This window comes from Pseudophryne corroboree, chromosome 4 (assembly GCF_028390025.1).
Source record: "Pseudophryne corroboree isolate aPseCor3 chromosome 4, aPseCor3.hap2, whole genome shotgun sequence".
Classification (NCBI taxonomy): Eukaryota; Metazoa; Chordata; class Amphibia; order Anura; family Myobatrachidae; genus Pseudophryne; species Pseudophryne corroboree.
Window position 1 is genome coordinate 292,904,300 of NC_086447.1, and position 12,682 is coordinate 292,916,981.

A 12,682-nucleotide genomic window follows, 5' to 3' on the forward strand; every position below is an offset into this window, starting at 1 on the left:
ACCAAATTAAACTGTATGTAATTGTTAGCTCTGTATAATTTGTCCTGTCAGAGAATAGCTGTGGTATTCCTGTCAGTGAGAGAAGAAAGGGACATCTCAACCAAAACCCCAGGATGGAGATGGCCATCTATGGTGACCATCGATGGTGTCATTGGTGATTTGTATCAATGACTCGAAACCATTGACAGGAAACCATTGATGCACCCTCCTACTATGGGCAGTCGGCCAATCAGGAAGGTAATGAAGCGCTGTCCACCGAGAGCATAAATAAGAAAAACATTTATTACACATACATAAAATATACACAATACGCTCGCCGGTGTTAAAACAATAAAAAACAACAACTTTATTCTAAAAATCCATCTCACTAATCAGCCACTTCTTAAGCAGATATACAATATGCCCACATTAGTACCAAGCAAACTTGCAATATGTGTTTATTACTCAATTATCTGTTGCTGGATATAGTGGGGGTCATTTCAGTTGATCGCTAGCTGAAATTGTTCGCTGCGCAGCGATGATGCAAAAAACGGCACTTCTGCACATGCGTATGCGGCGCAATGCGCACGCGCGACGTACTTTCACAACGGCCGATGTAGTTTCATACAAGGTCTAGCAAAGCTTTTCAGTCGCATTGCTGGCTGCAAAGTGATTAACAGGAAGTGGGCGTTTCTGGGTGTGATCGGAAAAACGCAGGCATGCCAGGAAAAACGCTGGAGTGGCTGGGCGAACGCAGGGCATGTTTGTGACGTCAAAACTCGAACTAAACAGTCTGAAGTGATCACAAGCTAGGAGTAGGTCTGGAGCTACTCTGAAACTGCACAATTTTTTTTTGTAGAGGCTCTGCGATCCTTTCGCTCGCACTTCTGCTAAGCTAAAATACACTCCCAGTGGGAGGTGGCATAGTGTTTGCACGGCTGCAAAAAGCTTATCTTTCTGTGAAGTCATTTTTCCTCAAGTTTCCCTGAACCTACCTCCCTCAAGTCTCAGTGCATGTCCTCATGTTCTAGTACTTTTCTTCCTTTGAAAAATGTTTCCAAAGTGGACCTTGTTAAAACCCTTGATACATTTGAAAGTTTTTATTATGTCCCCCCCCCCCTTTCCCTTCTCTGACCAAACTGCACACGTTAAGAACTTTTAGTCTTTCCGGGTACGTTTTGTGATGTAGGCCATGCACCATTTTAGTTGCCCTTCTTTGTATGATCTCCAATGTATTTATATCCTTCTGGAGATATGGCCTCCAGAACCCAAGACAGTATTCCAGATGAGGCCGTACAAGAGACCTATAAATTGTTGTAAATCAATTTAGTAATAAATATGTATTGTAAGCTTTCTTGATAATAATGTGGCCATATATCAGCTTAAGAAGTGGCTGATCAGTGAGATGGGGTTTTAGGATAATTTTTCTTTCATTTTTTTGTAACATTGGCTGAGTGTATTGTGTTTATTTTATGTATGTTTTGTAATAACGCTCTTATAACTTATGCTCTTGGTGGACAGCGCTTAATTTCTTTTATGTTATTTAAACTATTTTTATGGAGGTAAAGCGACCTCTAGTTGAAGCAGCAGTCAGCCTATAAGCAATAATATACTGTTGGTTCCTGATTTACCAGCATCCAAATCATATTGCTGTTTTTGCAATCAGGGAGAGGGAGCAGAACTGAACCGTAGCAAGCCTAACCTGGGGGGAAACAAAAAACGGAGCAGATCTAAGCTCCGTGCCCCTATGTGGCACCCCAGCAATACCCTGCATGCCTACCCACACTGAGGTGCCCCTACAAAAATATCAAGTAATAATGGGGGTCATTCCAGGTTGATCGCTCGCTAACAACTTTTGGAAGCACTGCAATCAGGTTCAATCTCTGCAAAACTCCGCATGCATATGCACCACAATGCGCAGGCGCATCGTACGGGTACAAAGTGGATTGGTGCTGGGTGATGGATTTAACGAAGAATCCATTCGCACAGCTGATCGCAAGGTGATTGACAGAAAGAGGGCGTTTGTGGGTGTCAACTGACCATTTTCTGGGAGTGTTTGAAAAAACGCAGCCGTGTCCAAGCATTTGCAGGGCGGGTGTCTGACGTCAATTCCGGGACCAAAAAGACTGAAGTGATCGCAGCGGCTGAGTAAGTCCAGAGCTACTCAGAAACTGCAAAAAACTTTTTTGTGCCGTTGTCTGCAAAAGCGTTCGCACACTTGCAAAGCGAAAATACACTCCCCCATAGGCGGCGACTATCTGATCGCAGCACTGCAAAAAGTTGCGAGTGAGCAATCAACTTGGAATGAGGGCCCATGTTCCTAATATAGGCCATGATTTAACTGTTTTATTGGAGTTCAGGGACTTTTTGCACTGGCTACTCAGCGGTAGTGGACATTAGGGAACCAGTGAGTACTGCGGGAGGCTCAAGGATTAAATGAGAGAACGGCAGTTGGTGATAGGGCTGTTGTGAGGTAACTGCCAGTGGAAGCAAAGCTGCATGGTGTGTGTGTTTTACCCGATTCTCAGCAGTTCTCCCAGGGACTCGTAGGCATCAGAAAGTGTGATTAAGGCTGAGGAGGTTCCTGGCAATCATCAGCACCATTCCCGTGATGGCAGCAGGGTGTGACAGTAATCAGTGGCTTCTGAAGGTGGCGGACTCCAGTGACATCTTTCGGCTAGGAAAAAGGCGGTGACAAGAGGGGGATTTCACTTGGTGACTGACGGCTCTGGGCGGTAAAAAGTGCAGCCGCCAGAGAAAGTAAGCATCCAGTCAGTAAACATCGGCAAACAGCTGTCATGCTCAGAGATTCACGCCAGGGTACATCTATAGGATGGTAGCTCTGAACTGCAGCCCAGATGCACTCTTACCTTATTATAGTGAGGTACAACGCCACTTACAGTGCACACCTGCTATAGAAGTCAGCTTAGCTTAAGCCTCACACTGTTTGCTAAAACAGCTTGGTACTACCAGCTATTGGAGAGATATAGCATCAAAGCTTCATACAGTCTCCTCTTTAGGTACAGGAAAGTACAGGATACTATTGTTGTTATTTACAGACAGTAACTCTGCAGTATATTCACCTTGGGTTTAGATAATGGGGGTCATTCCGAGTTGTTCGCTCGCAAGCGGATTTTAGCAGATTTGCTCATGCTAAGCCGCCGCCTACTGGGAGTGAATCTTAGCATCTTAAAATTGCGAACGATGTATTCGCAATATTGCGATTACACACCTCGTAGCAGTTTCTGAGTAGCTTCAGACTTACTCGGCATCTGCGATCATTTCAGTGCTTGTCGTTCCTGGTTTGACGTCACAAACACACCCAGCGTTCGCCCAGACACTCCCCCGTTTCTCCGGCCACTCCTGCGTTTTTTCCGGAAACGGTAGCGTTTTTTCCCCACACGCCCATAAAACGGCCTGTTTCCGCCCAGTAACACCCATTTCCTGTCAATCACATTACGATCGCCAGAACGATGAAAAAGCCGTGAGTAAAAATCCTAACTGCATAGCAAATTTACTTGGCGCAGTCGCAGTGCGGGCATGCGCATTAAGCGGAAATTCGCTGCGATGCGAAGATTTTTACCGAGCGAACAACTCGGAATGACCCCCAATATCTGCAGCACAGTAGAAAGGAAACATTGCTACTCATTACTTGGATGTGTACAAAGTACTAATTGAGATTTATGAGCAGCTACTATTGTTATACAGGAGAGAATAAGATGAGACTGTGACTTTGACGTAGCCAAACTAATTCTAACCCTTGCTACTTTATACAGATGCTTTGCAGACTCAGTAATTCTGATTATAAGTCCAGGAGAATAGTACATACTGTATACAGTATATCCCAGAAAGTGCACCAACGACCTCATTTCAGACAAACTACATTATATAATTCTATGGGGCACCAAGTTCTAAATAATTATATGTAACTGCATTGACCTATGTAAAATACTGTAAATATTGTAGATTATTATTGCGTAACATCCTAAATTGTCTGACAGAACACAAAATTAGGAGTTTTTCTCGGCTAAACTGATTGCTCTTCTAGAAGAACTGTTTTATTATTGCGATAAGACAATTGTAAGTGTATTGTTGTATAAAAGTTTACCGTAATGCATAACTGACTGAGCCAATTAGCCTGAGATTCTTTCAGCTGAAGAGATCCAAGCAGTTCAGTTTCCACCAGTCAAATAAACTATAGTTCATGTTATTTTATGTAGCAGCTATCAGAAATTGTATCACTTCTATTGTGAATTTTATACTGTTGTGATCAAATGCAAATGCTTGGAAAGTTGTTGTGAAAACTTGCCTTAGGAGCTGTTCAAAACTGGAAAAGCATAGCTAACAAATTGCAACTACACCTGGAAAAACAATCACAATAATTTCTGTGTGGAACCGCACATCTTTACCTCTCTGTTGGAAATAGTGGAACCTACCGTATGCCAGTCAGACAGACGGGTCACCGAGATCTGGTAAGGAACACATCTTACGACACAATACTACTTATCTGGGTATTACACCTATACAGGATAGGAAATAAACCATTTTCATTGTCAGTGGAGAACCATTGAATCTCTGCCATTGACAGCAAAACTGTCCAATGGTTATCCCTACTTCTGGGCAGAAGATGTAAATTGTTAAAGAGAGGAGGAGTCACCACCAATAATGATGAGGGGAGAATCACCCATGAAAAGAGGACAAGAACTCAGTTATGGAGAGAAAGCGTAAGAGCCCCATATGATGTGATACTGAAGGCCGGTGGTCGGGATGCCGGCGGTCACATTGTCGACTCTGGCATCCCAACAATTTGAATGCCGACAGGGAATAGGGTCATTATTTTACCCCTCCCCTGTCCCCTACCATAACCCACCTGGTGATAGTGTGGGTGTTGGCTAGGGCCAAGTCACAGGGTTTGGTGGCTAGGGCTAAGACTCAGGGGGGTGGTGGCTACAGCTAACCCCCCTCTAGTGTCTAACCCTAACCCCCCACCCCACGCTACCCCCGGGACCTAACTATCACCCCGATACATACCTTCGGGATGTTGGCTGTCAGTGTTCTGGTACTAGGATTCTGAGTAGTGTCAGAAGTCACATGACCGCCGCCATCCTGACCACCGGGATGCTGACCGCATCCCTTATCACTAAAGAGGGGAGATTTTCTACAGTACATACAAAAGATTCTATCAACCAGTAAAGGGACGAGTCACAGCAGACTAAATAGAAAGCTAGTAGCCCCATAATAGAGGAAAAGAGGGGATGAAGCCCAAAGTGAGGGAGGGTGGGGCTGAGGGGAAGTGCTGCAGAGGTGTGACGACTGAGTGTCAGCAGAGATAAATGCTGTGTAATGTAGAGCAAATGTAAGTACAGAGATGCAGAGCTATGATAAGTACAGAGATGCAGAGCTATGATATGTACAGAGATGCAGAGCTATGATATGTACAGAGATGCAGAGCTATGATAAGTACAGAGATGCAGAGCTATGATAAGTACAGAGATGCAGAGCTATGATAAGTACAGAGATGCAGAGCTATGATATTTACAGAGATGCAGAGCTATGATAATTACAGAGATGCAGAGCTATGATAAGTACAGAGATGCAGAGCTATGATAAATACAGAGATGCAGGGGTGTAGTATGTTATGCCGGCGGTCGGGCTCCCGACGGCCAGCATACCAGCGCCGGAATCCTGGCCGCTGGTATACCGACAGCTGGGTGAGCACAAATGAGCCCCTTGCGGGCTCGCTGCGGGCAAGGTGGCGCGCTACATGTGGTCAGGATTCCGGCGCTGGTATGCTGGTCGTCGGGAGCCCAGCCACCGGCAAACTGAAGACCACCCGAGATGCAGAGCTATGATAAGTACAGAGATGAAGAGCTATGATAAGTACAGAGATGCAGAGCTATGATATGTACAGAGATGCAGAGCTATGATAAGTACAGAGATGAAGAGCTATGATAAGAACAGAGATGCAGTGCTGTTATAAATAAAGTGATGTACAGCTGCGATTAGTCAAGAGCTGCAGAGTAACTAATTTATGTAGTTATCATAGTAATTTATAATTACAGTTTTGCAATTAATCACAGTTCAGTGTTTGAGCACCCTCTTCTAATATAGGTTTGTTTTTTAATTATTATTATTATTATTATTATTATTAATAATAATAATAATAATTAGATATGCAAAAAAATTAAAAAAGGGTGATAAAAACCATGTAGACTCAAAACATGTTAAAAGAAGCTATCAGCTGAAACATATACATACAAACTGAATGGGATCCAGCTGCTCGACTGGTACTTTTAGTAGTCATAGCAGAAATCAATCTGCGTTGAAGTTAAATGAGGAGGAAAAAAAGTAATGCTTCAGTGAGCCTCACAAGTTGACTTACACATTGGTGGGGCTAAAGATTGATGAGCAATCCAAGTCCTCCATTGAGATCAGCAATGCAGTGTCCCTGTTCATACAAACTGAAAAGCACACTGGGGACTGATGCTGAGTCACACGCTACCAACATGCAATGCCGATATGCTTGTAGTCAGCTAATGTTTTATTGTACTGCGCATGCATCCCAATTGTTATTGCATGGAGGTGCACAACAAATTTGAGCACAGGGAGTGTGGAATTCAGTGGGCGTTTTTGGGAGGTACTGGTGGTGGCTAGTCAGATGCTCTGAAAAGCAGCTGTCCCTATGGTCATTAATACTGCTACTACAGTAGCCGTGCTACTGTGCTACTTACCACCCCCATTACCAGCTTATGCACTGGGCACACCATGAGGAGTAGGTGGAGGGATCCTCTTGGATCCCTTTTTGCAACCCCAGACCTCCATCCCATAGGAAGGAGCAGGCCTCCGAGAACCTGTGCCATCAGAGTTTACTCAATATTAGATGGCCCTATCAAACCCCTAATAATGAATGGGTTGTTACATAAAACATCGGAAGCTAGCATAACAGCCAATTTTAGTGATGATGGATAGGCCCCTTAGGGAGAAGAGAAACACTTCACTTCTCTAAACTCAGAGCAAACAGCTGCCCTGACCCAGGGTCCATTATATACTGTATGTCCAATATTCAGGCATAAGGCGGTGCAAGTGTCAACTCTACATACGGATGTAGGATACGCTCTTTTTGAGGGGCAGGCACAGTATAAATCTGCTGTCAAAGTCAAAAATATTACATAGAGAGAACATACAAACTACACACATTTAAGTCGCTATACTTGCAAATATGCGCAGCGAGCACAGCAATATATGGTAACACACGCATTTGCTCGGACATGGCACGTAGATGGATTCGGCGCTTGTTTCATACAGTACATGGTTATAATAATGTCGGGCACCAGACATCATGGAGATTTAGAATTGGCTGATGAATTGATGTCGTGAATGTGTATTATTTGAACAGAACCAGATGCGCCCGTCATGTTTGGTATTGAAGCAAACAGATTGATGTGTGGGTTAGTTTGATGCTTGTTGTGAAGTTGTGGGACATTGCAGCGGATAGATATGATTATATGTATAAAAGCTAAGATCATTTTGTTAGAACAATGAATGATCAAGCCAACCCTTTACTAAGATTTCAGGGCTGAACCTGATTAGCATATACAAAGCAAGAGCGACCCCTCCCCCAGGGACTGGTCAAACAGGAAGGGAGTGGCTGGCCAAAAAGAGAGTTGAGTGGGCAGTTTGCTTGGGGCCTCTGAGGACAGATATACTGTAACTCACTCACACAGCTACCTTACACACAGCAAGCATGGCTGGATCATCACCAGGCTCCTTACAAAAGGCTAAGTATCATAATCTCAATATCTCATGGCTGATTGGCATAGAATAGTTTTAAATATGTGTTTGTGGTAAAGTAGTTGTAGAATGATTGGCATAGATTAGTTAGTTTGGAGATACAAATGGCTTAAGGTTAACGAGGTTTGGGCAGTTGTGTGATTGTTGGGTGTTTGTGTTGACACTCTGTGAAGTCTGTGATGAATTGGAACAGTAGACAATCTGTAGCATAGTATTTGTGGTATTTGTTTGCCTATGGTGATTTAAAATAGATTGTGCTGGTTTGTTATAATTTATCTTGTTAATCATGAATACCACCATGCAGTACTTTTGAACATGTGCTTGTAGCAATGGCAGGCTGATACTTGTGGGTACCTGGTGGTCTGGTCTTGTGATAGCTCATATGCTCTGGTTATTGAGATACTGTGTTTGCTTGAAATTGTGAAAGGTGATTTAGATGGTTTGGAATTGTAAAATCAGAACATATGCATTGTTTTGAGGCTTGGACATTTTGGAATAAAATGGAGTCTTGTGTCTTCTGCTATGTGATTGTGGTGTAGCAGAGAGTGCCATGTGTTTAGACCTGCAAATCTAAAATGGCTGCTGCCGGGTGTTTTCCCCTCCCCCTTTCAACCATGTGTTGCAGTCTTTGGAATCATGGGAGTTTTCTCAAAATGGAGTCTAGCTTCCATCCCATGCGGTATTCAGCATTGACTAACTGCACAGCGATTGTCCCTCACATGTGTAGTTTTATCTGCAACCATATTGTCTCTTATTTAATGTTATAAGCCATTCTCTCTCTCCTTCCCCTTTTAAAAGTAATTGTGTCTTTATTGTATTTTATGTGTAGTAACTTGGTTAGATATTCTATGTTATTTTGGTAGTGTATAGCTTGTATTGTATTATTCTTTTTGAACGTTCATTCTCTCACTAAAGGCGTTAGAACCTTAGACCGGTATTTGATTGGTTATTATAAATGCATAAAGGTTTCTCAGAGCGTCATAGTCGCACATACAGCTTTTAAGCTAACAAGGTTACACTGCATTACATCTACACATTGTCACTGCACAAATGTTTACAGTATAAGTACATTCCTTAAGGTATAGTTAAGGGAGTACCCTTGCGGTACTTTTTGCGCCAATTGCGTACTGTGTTCTTTAACCTTTAACGTGTTTTTAATAGGACAAATATTATAGACATTGACACTGCATATTATAAACTAATTGCTGTATATTCTAAACTAAGCAAATGGACATACATCCAACTCTACAGGAGCCCCTTCGTACCTACATTTTGTGGCACAGGTTTGATTTGTCAAAAATACAACTCTTGTGAAATTAATTATAGGGAGTTCCCTCATGCCTAAGTATAGTAAAAAATTAGACATAGAGCAAGGTTGTGGGATAGGGAATCAGTTTATGAATCCTGAATGTTACATCCTGTAGCGATTTTAGCTCTAGAAACAAGTTTATTTTGCTTCATCTGTTTGATCCTATTTTAGATTTATTACAAAGGAAAAGGAAATGAGAGAGACTATCTATTTATTTGTTAGAGATATCCACAATATTCCACTGCTACAGTCATTGATACCAAAATTCTACAGTATCTTCACATTTCAAGTGAAAAATAAAAATAAAAAAAGTAAAAACAAAAACAGAATATGATTTATACCAGCGTTTACACTTTAGACTAATTTTTACTCCTTGTCTGGCTTGTTTTGATATTTCTTGTTTTGCGTATATACATTTAGAACTGCTCTATTCCTACCCAGATATTTCTATATGATCACTTATTATAGATATCCACAGTATATTATATCTTTAAATAAATGTTGACAGAAAGACAATTCTTAAAGGATTGCAATCTATTGGTATTTTTTACATATTTAAGATAGCGAGGTTCCTGAGCAATTACATAATAATCCTCTTTTATAGTCAACATGGAAATTGTGGCATATGCTGTATTTAGACATAAACCTAATCTCAATTCCCATAAACCTCTCTTTCTACCATTCTTCGGAAATCCGGAGTTTCAGGGTGGGAGGGTATCATGGGGGGGTCATTCCGAATTGATAGCTCGCTAGCAGTTTTTAGCAGCCGTGCAAATGCATAGTCGCCGCTCACGGGGGAGTGTATTTTCACTTTGCAGGAGTGCGAACGCCTGTGCAGCAGAGCGCCTGCAAACACATTTTGTGCAAAACGAGACCAGCCCTGTAGTTACTTATCCTGTGCGACGATTGCTGCGACGAGTGACACGGTAATGACGTCAGATACCCGCCCTGCAAACGCCTGGCCACGACTGTGTTTTTCCAACCACTCCCAGAAAACGGTCAGTTAACACCCATAAACGCCCTCTTCCTGTCAATCTCCTTGCGTTCGGCTGTGCGATTGGAATTGTCGCTAGAACCAGTGCAAAACCACAAAGGACTTCGTACCAATACGACGCGCGTGCGCATTGCGGTGCATACGCATGCGTAGATTAGCCACTTTTTTCAATGATCGCTATGCAACGAACAATGGCAGCTAGCGATCAACTCGGAATGACCCCCCATGTCCATTCACCAAATTATATCAGTAGGGTTTGGCTAACATTGTCATTTTTCTAGACACATCGTCCAAGCGCCCTTTTCCATTTACTGTAGCATCTGAGAAATTTCCCTCATTCCACACATAGGGGTGTATTCAATTGTAGTCGGAAACTGCCGTCTTGTCGGAAAGACGTCAGTTTCTGACTTTTTTAGGTCAGTAACTGTTCAGACCTATTCAATGCCCCTGCTTTTTTTCCGACAAGTCGGCAATTCCGACTTGCTGGAAAACACATGGATCAACGGATTAGCCGCGGATCCACGTGTGTTGTCGGATTCCTCAGCAAAATCTGACAGGTTTTGGCCTTGTTTCCAACAATGTCAATCCGACTTTAAAAAAAGTCGAATTGGCATTGTCGGGAACGGCCAAATCCTGTCAAATTTGGCCGCTCGTTGAATGCTGAGATGTCGGATCCTTTCCGTTGGAAACGATCCAATATCTATTGAATACACCGCATAATCTTTTGCTTATTGTACTGTATATGCAAGTGAAACATTATGCTGTGTCAGTAATTAGATGGTTCACAGAAGAAGACTGGGACAATACTTTAGACACAATGCTCCTGTCAGAACCGGTAACTAAACAGGCGATATCGGTACACTATTCCTTTCTGAGACAACAGATGAAACACAAGGAGGCGCGCTTGGGGATGAGTAAATGGGTGCAGGCTATCCCATCTGTATCATGTTCTCTTGAAAACACTACAACTTTCTAGAAGCATGCTTCTGAAGAAGAACCTTTTAAGGTTTGAAACGCATTAAGCAAATGAATCTGGGACCTCTATCATCATCTGGAGACTGTATGGTGGCCTCATGGACTTATGGGTATACTATCCATCGTTTGTATGAGGCTAACAACATCTGTCTGTCCAGTGGAGGGGTAACATGCTTGTAACTATTTAAAGAAACGTGAGTGCAATGAATATTAAAATTCTTTTTACCTTTTAATAGGTCCTGCGCTATATTCTTTTTTTCTTTTTGAGCCACACACATTTGTTTGAAGAAAGAGTACATCAGGAAAAGGTTACTGCTGCTCAAAGAGTTCATATGAAGTACCTGTTACATTCTATGCAGATGTGAGTATGCCTGATTAACAGAATTCTGTTGACAATTGAAAAATGGTGTTGCCCTATATACTGTATATTCCTTCCTTTTTGTTGAGATGCAAGTTCTGGAGTACTACACATACTGTAGTTCAGCCAGAGCCAAAATCTGGGTCGAGCCGCAAGCCCCGGCAATATTCTGGGTCGAAAAGCTTTTTCTAAAAAGGGAATAAGCCATGCTGTATTTCTTACTTTCATGGTTAAAAAAAATTATATTTATAAATAGTTTCCATTAATACTGTAGTATCAGCAAAATCATTACCTCTGGACCTTTGAGATATGCTAATAAAACAAGCCAGCAAATAACCTGACAGAATTAGAGCAAGTGATGGGGTTAATAGTGTGAAGTAATAAGTGCATTGTGTGTTTTAAAGATACTTCTTGTTGTGGAGACTTTAGAACAATGGCGTCACAATGTCATGCTGGTATAACTTGAGTCGACCTTTGTATTGAATGTTGTAGCGTTTTGAAGGGAGATATTATGTAACCAGCATCTCTAGATACTTTTTCCTATCATTGTGTTGATATCAATTGCTGACTTCCACTTTTTCTCTTGGTATTATATAGAAATGGTTTTTCCCACTGGTCTAATTGGAGCCACGGCAGTACATGACTTAACGGATAACCCCACTGAGATTAGATATTACACAAAAGGCTTATTAAAGTAATGATATTTCATAGATTGCCAGCAGAGAACAAAAAACTTTATGCAGAAAATTTTAAAGATGTAACTATAATTTAGGTGTGTCATAAACTCAGGGCCGAATTAAGGGCCACATGGGCCTGGAGCTGAAAATATTCAAGGGCCTATTGTGAGAAACGGGGGAGGTGTAATCAGTGCTGTGTGGGTGTGGCCAGAGCCATGTGGGCATGTACACCCCTACACTATCAGCTCTAATCTCTCACTAAATATGTTAAAATATAAAAAAATGCATACAGTGTTTTGTGAGAAAAATAGAAATGCAATCTTAATAGTTATGATTTGTGGCCGACCATGTGGCAAGTTAGTGGCTAGTGATCCCCATGCTGCCATGATGATGGGCCTATTTTTATGTGGAGGCCTGGAGCTGGAGCTCCATCCGCCCCATTGTTAATCTGGCCCTACATAAATTCAGGAAAATCAAAGTCAGGCATATAGCAGGAGACTCTGTGGTTTTGAACACAATAAAGCAAGTGGTAATTTAAATTAAATAGGTCTTTAGCAGTGGCAGATTTTACCTAGGAGTTACAGGACTGCAGTTTCCCC

At 42.1% G+C, this 12,682-nt stretch overlaps 1 long non-coding RNA gene across 4 annotated transcripts in view; it reads left to right on the forward strand.

Moving 5' to 3' along the window:
- Positions 1-12,682, forward strand: part of LOC134909394 (uncharacterized) — a 203,104-nt gene that overhangs the window by 56,316 nt on the left and 134,106 nt on the right. For 2 of the 4 annotated variants that reach the window (XR_010175904.1, XR_010175908.1), the window contains exons 1-2: positions 2,446-2,739; positions 11,285-11,409. This is a non-coding gene — a long non-coding RNA (uncharacterized LOC134909394). The other 2 variants (XR_010175906.1, XR_010175907.1) reach the window with 2 other exon arrangements.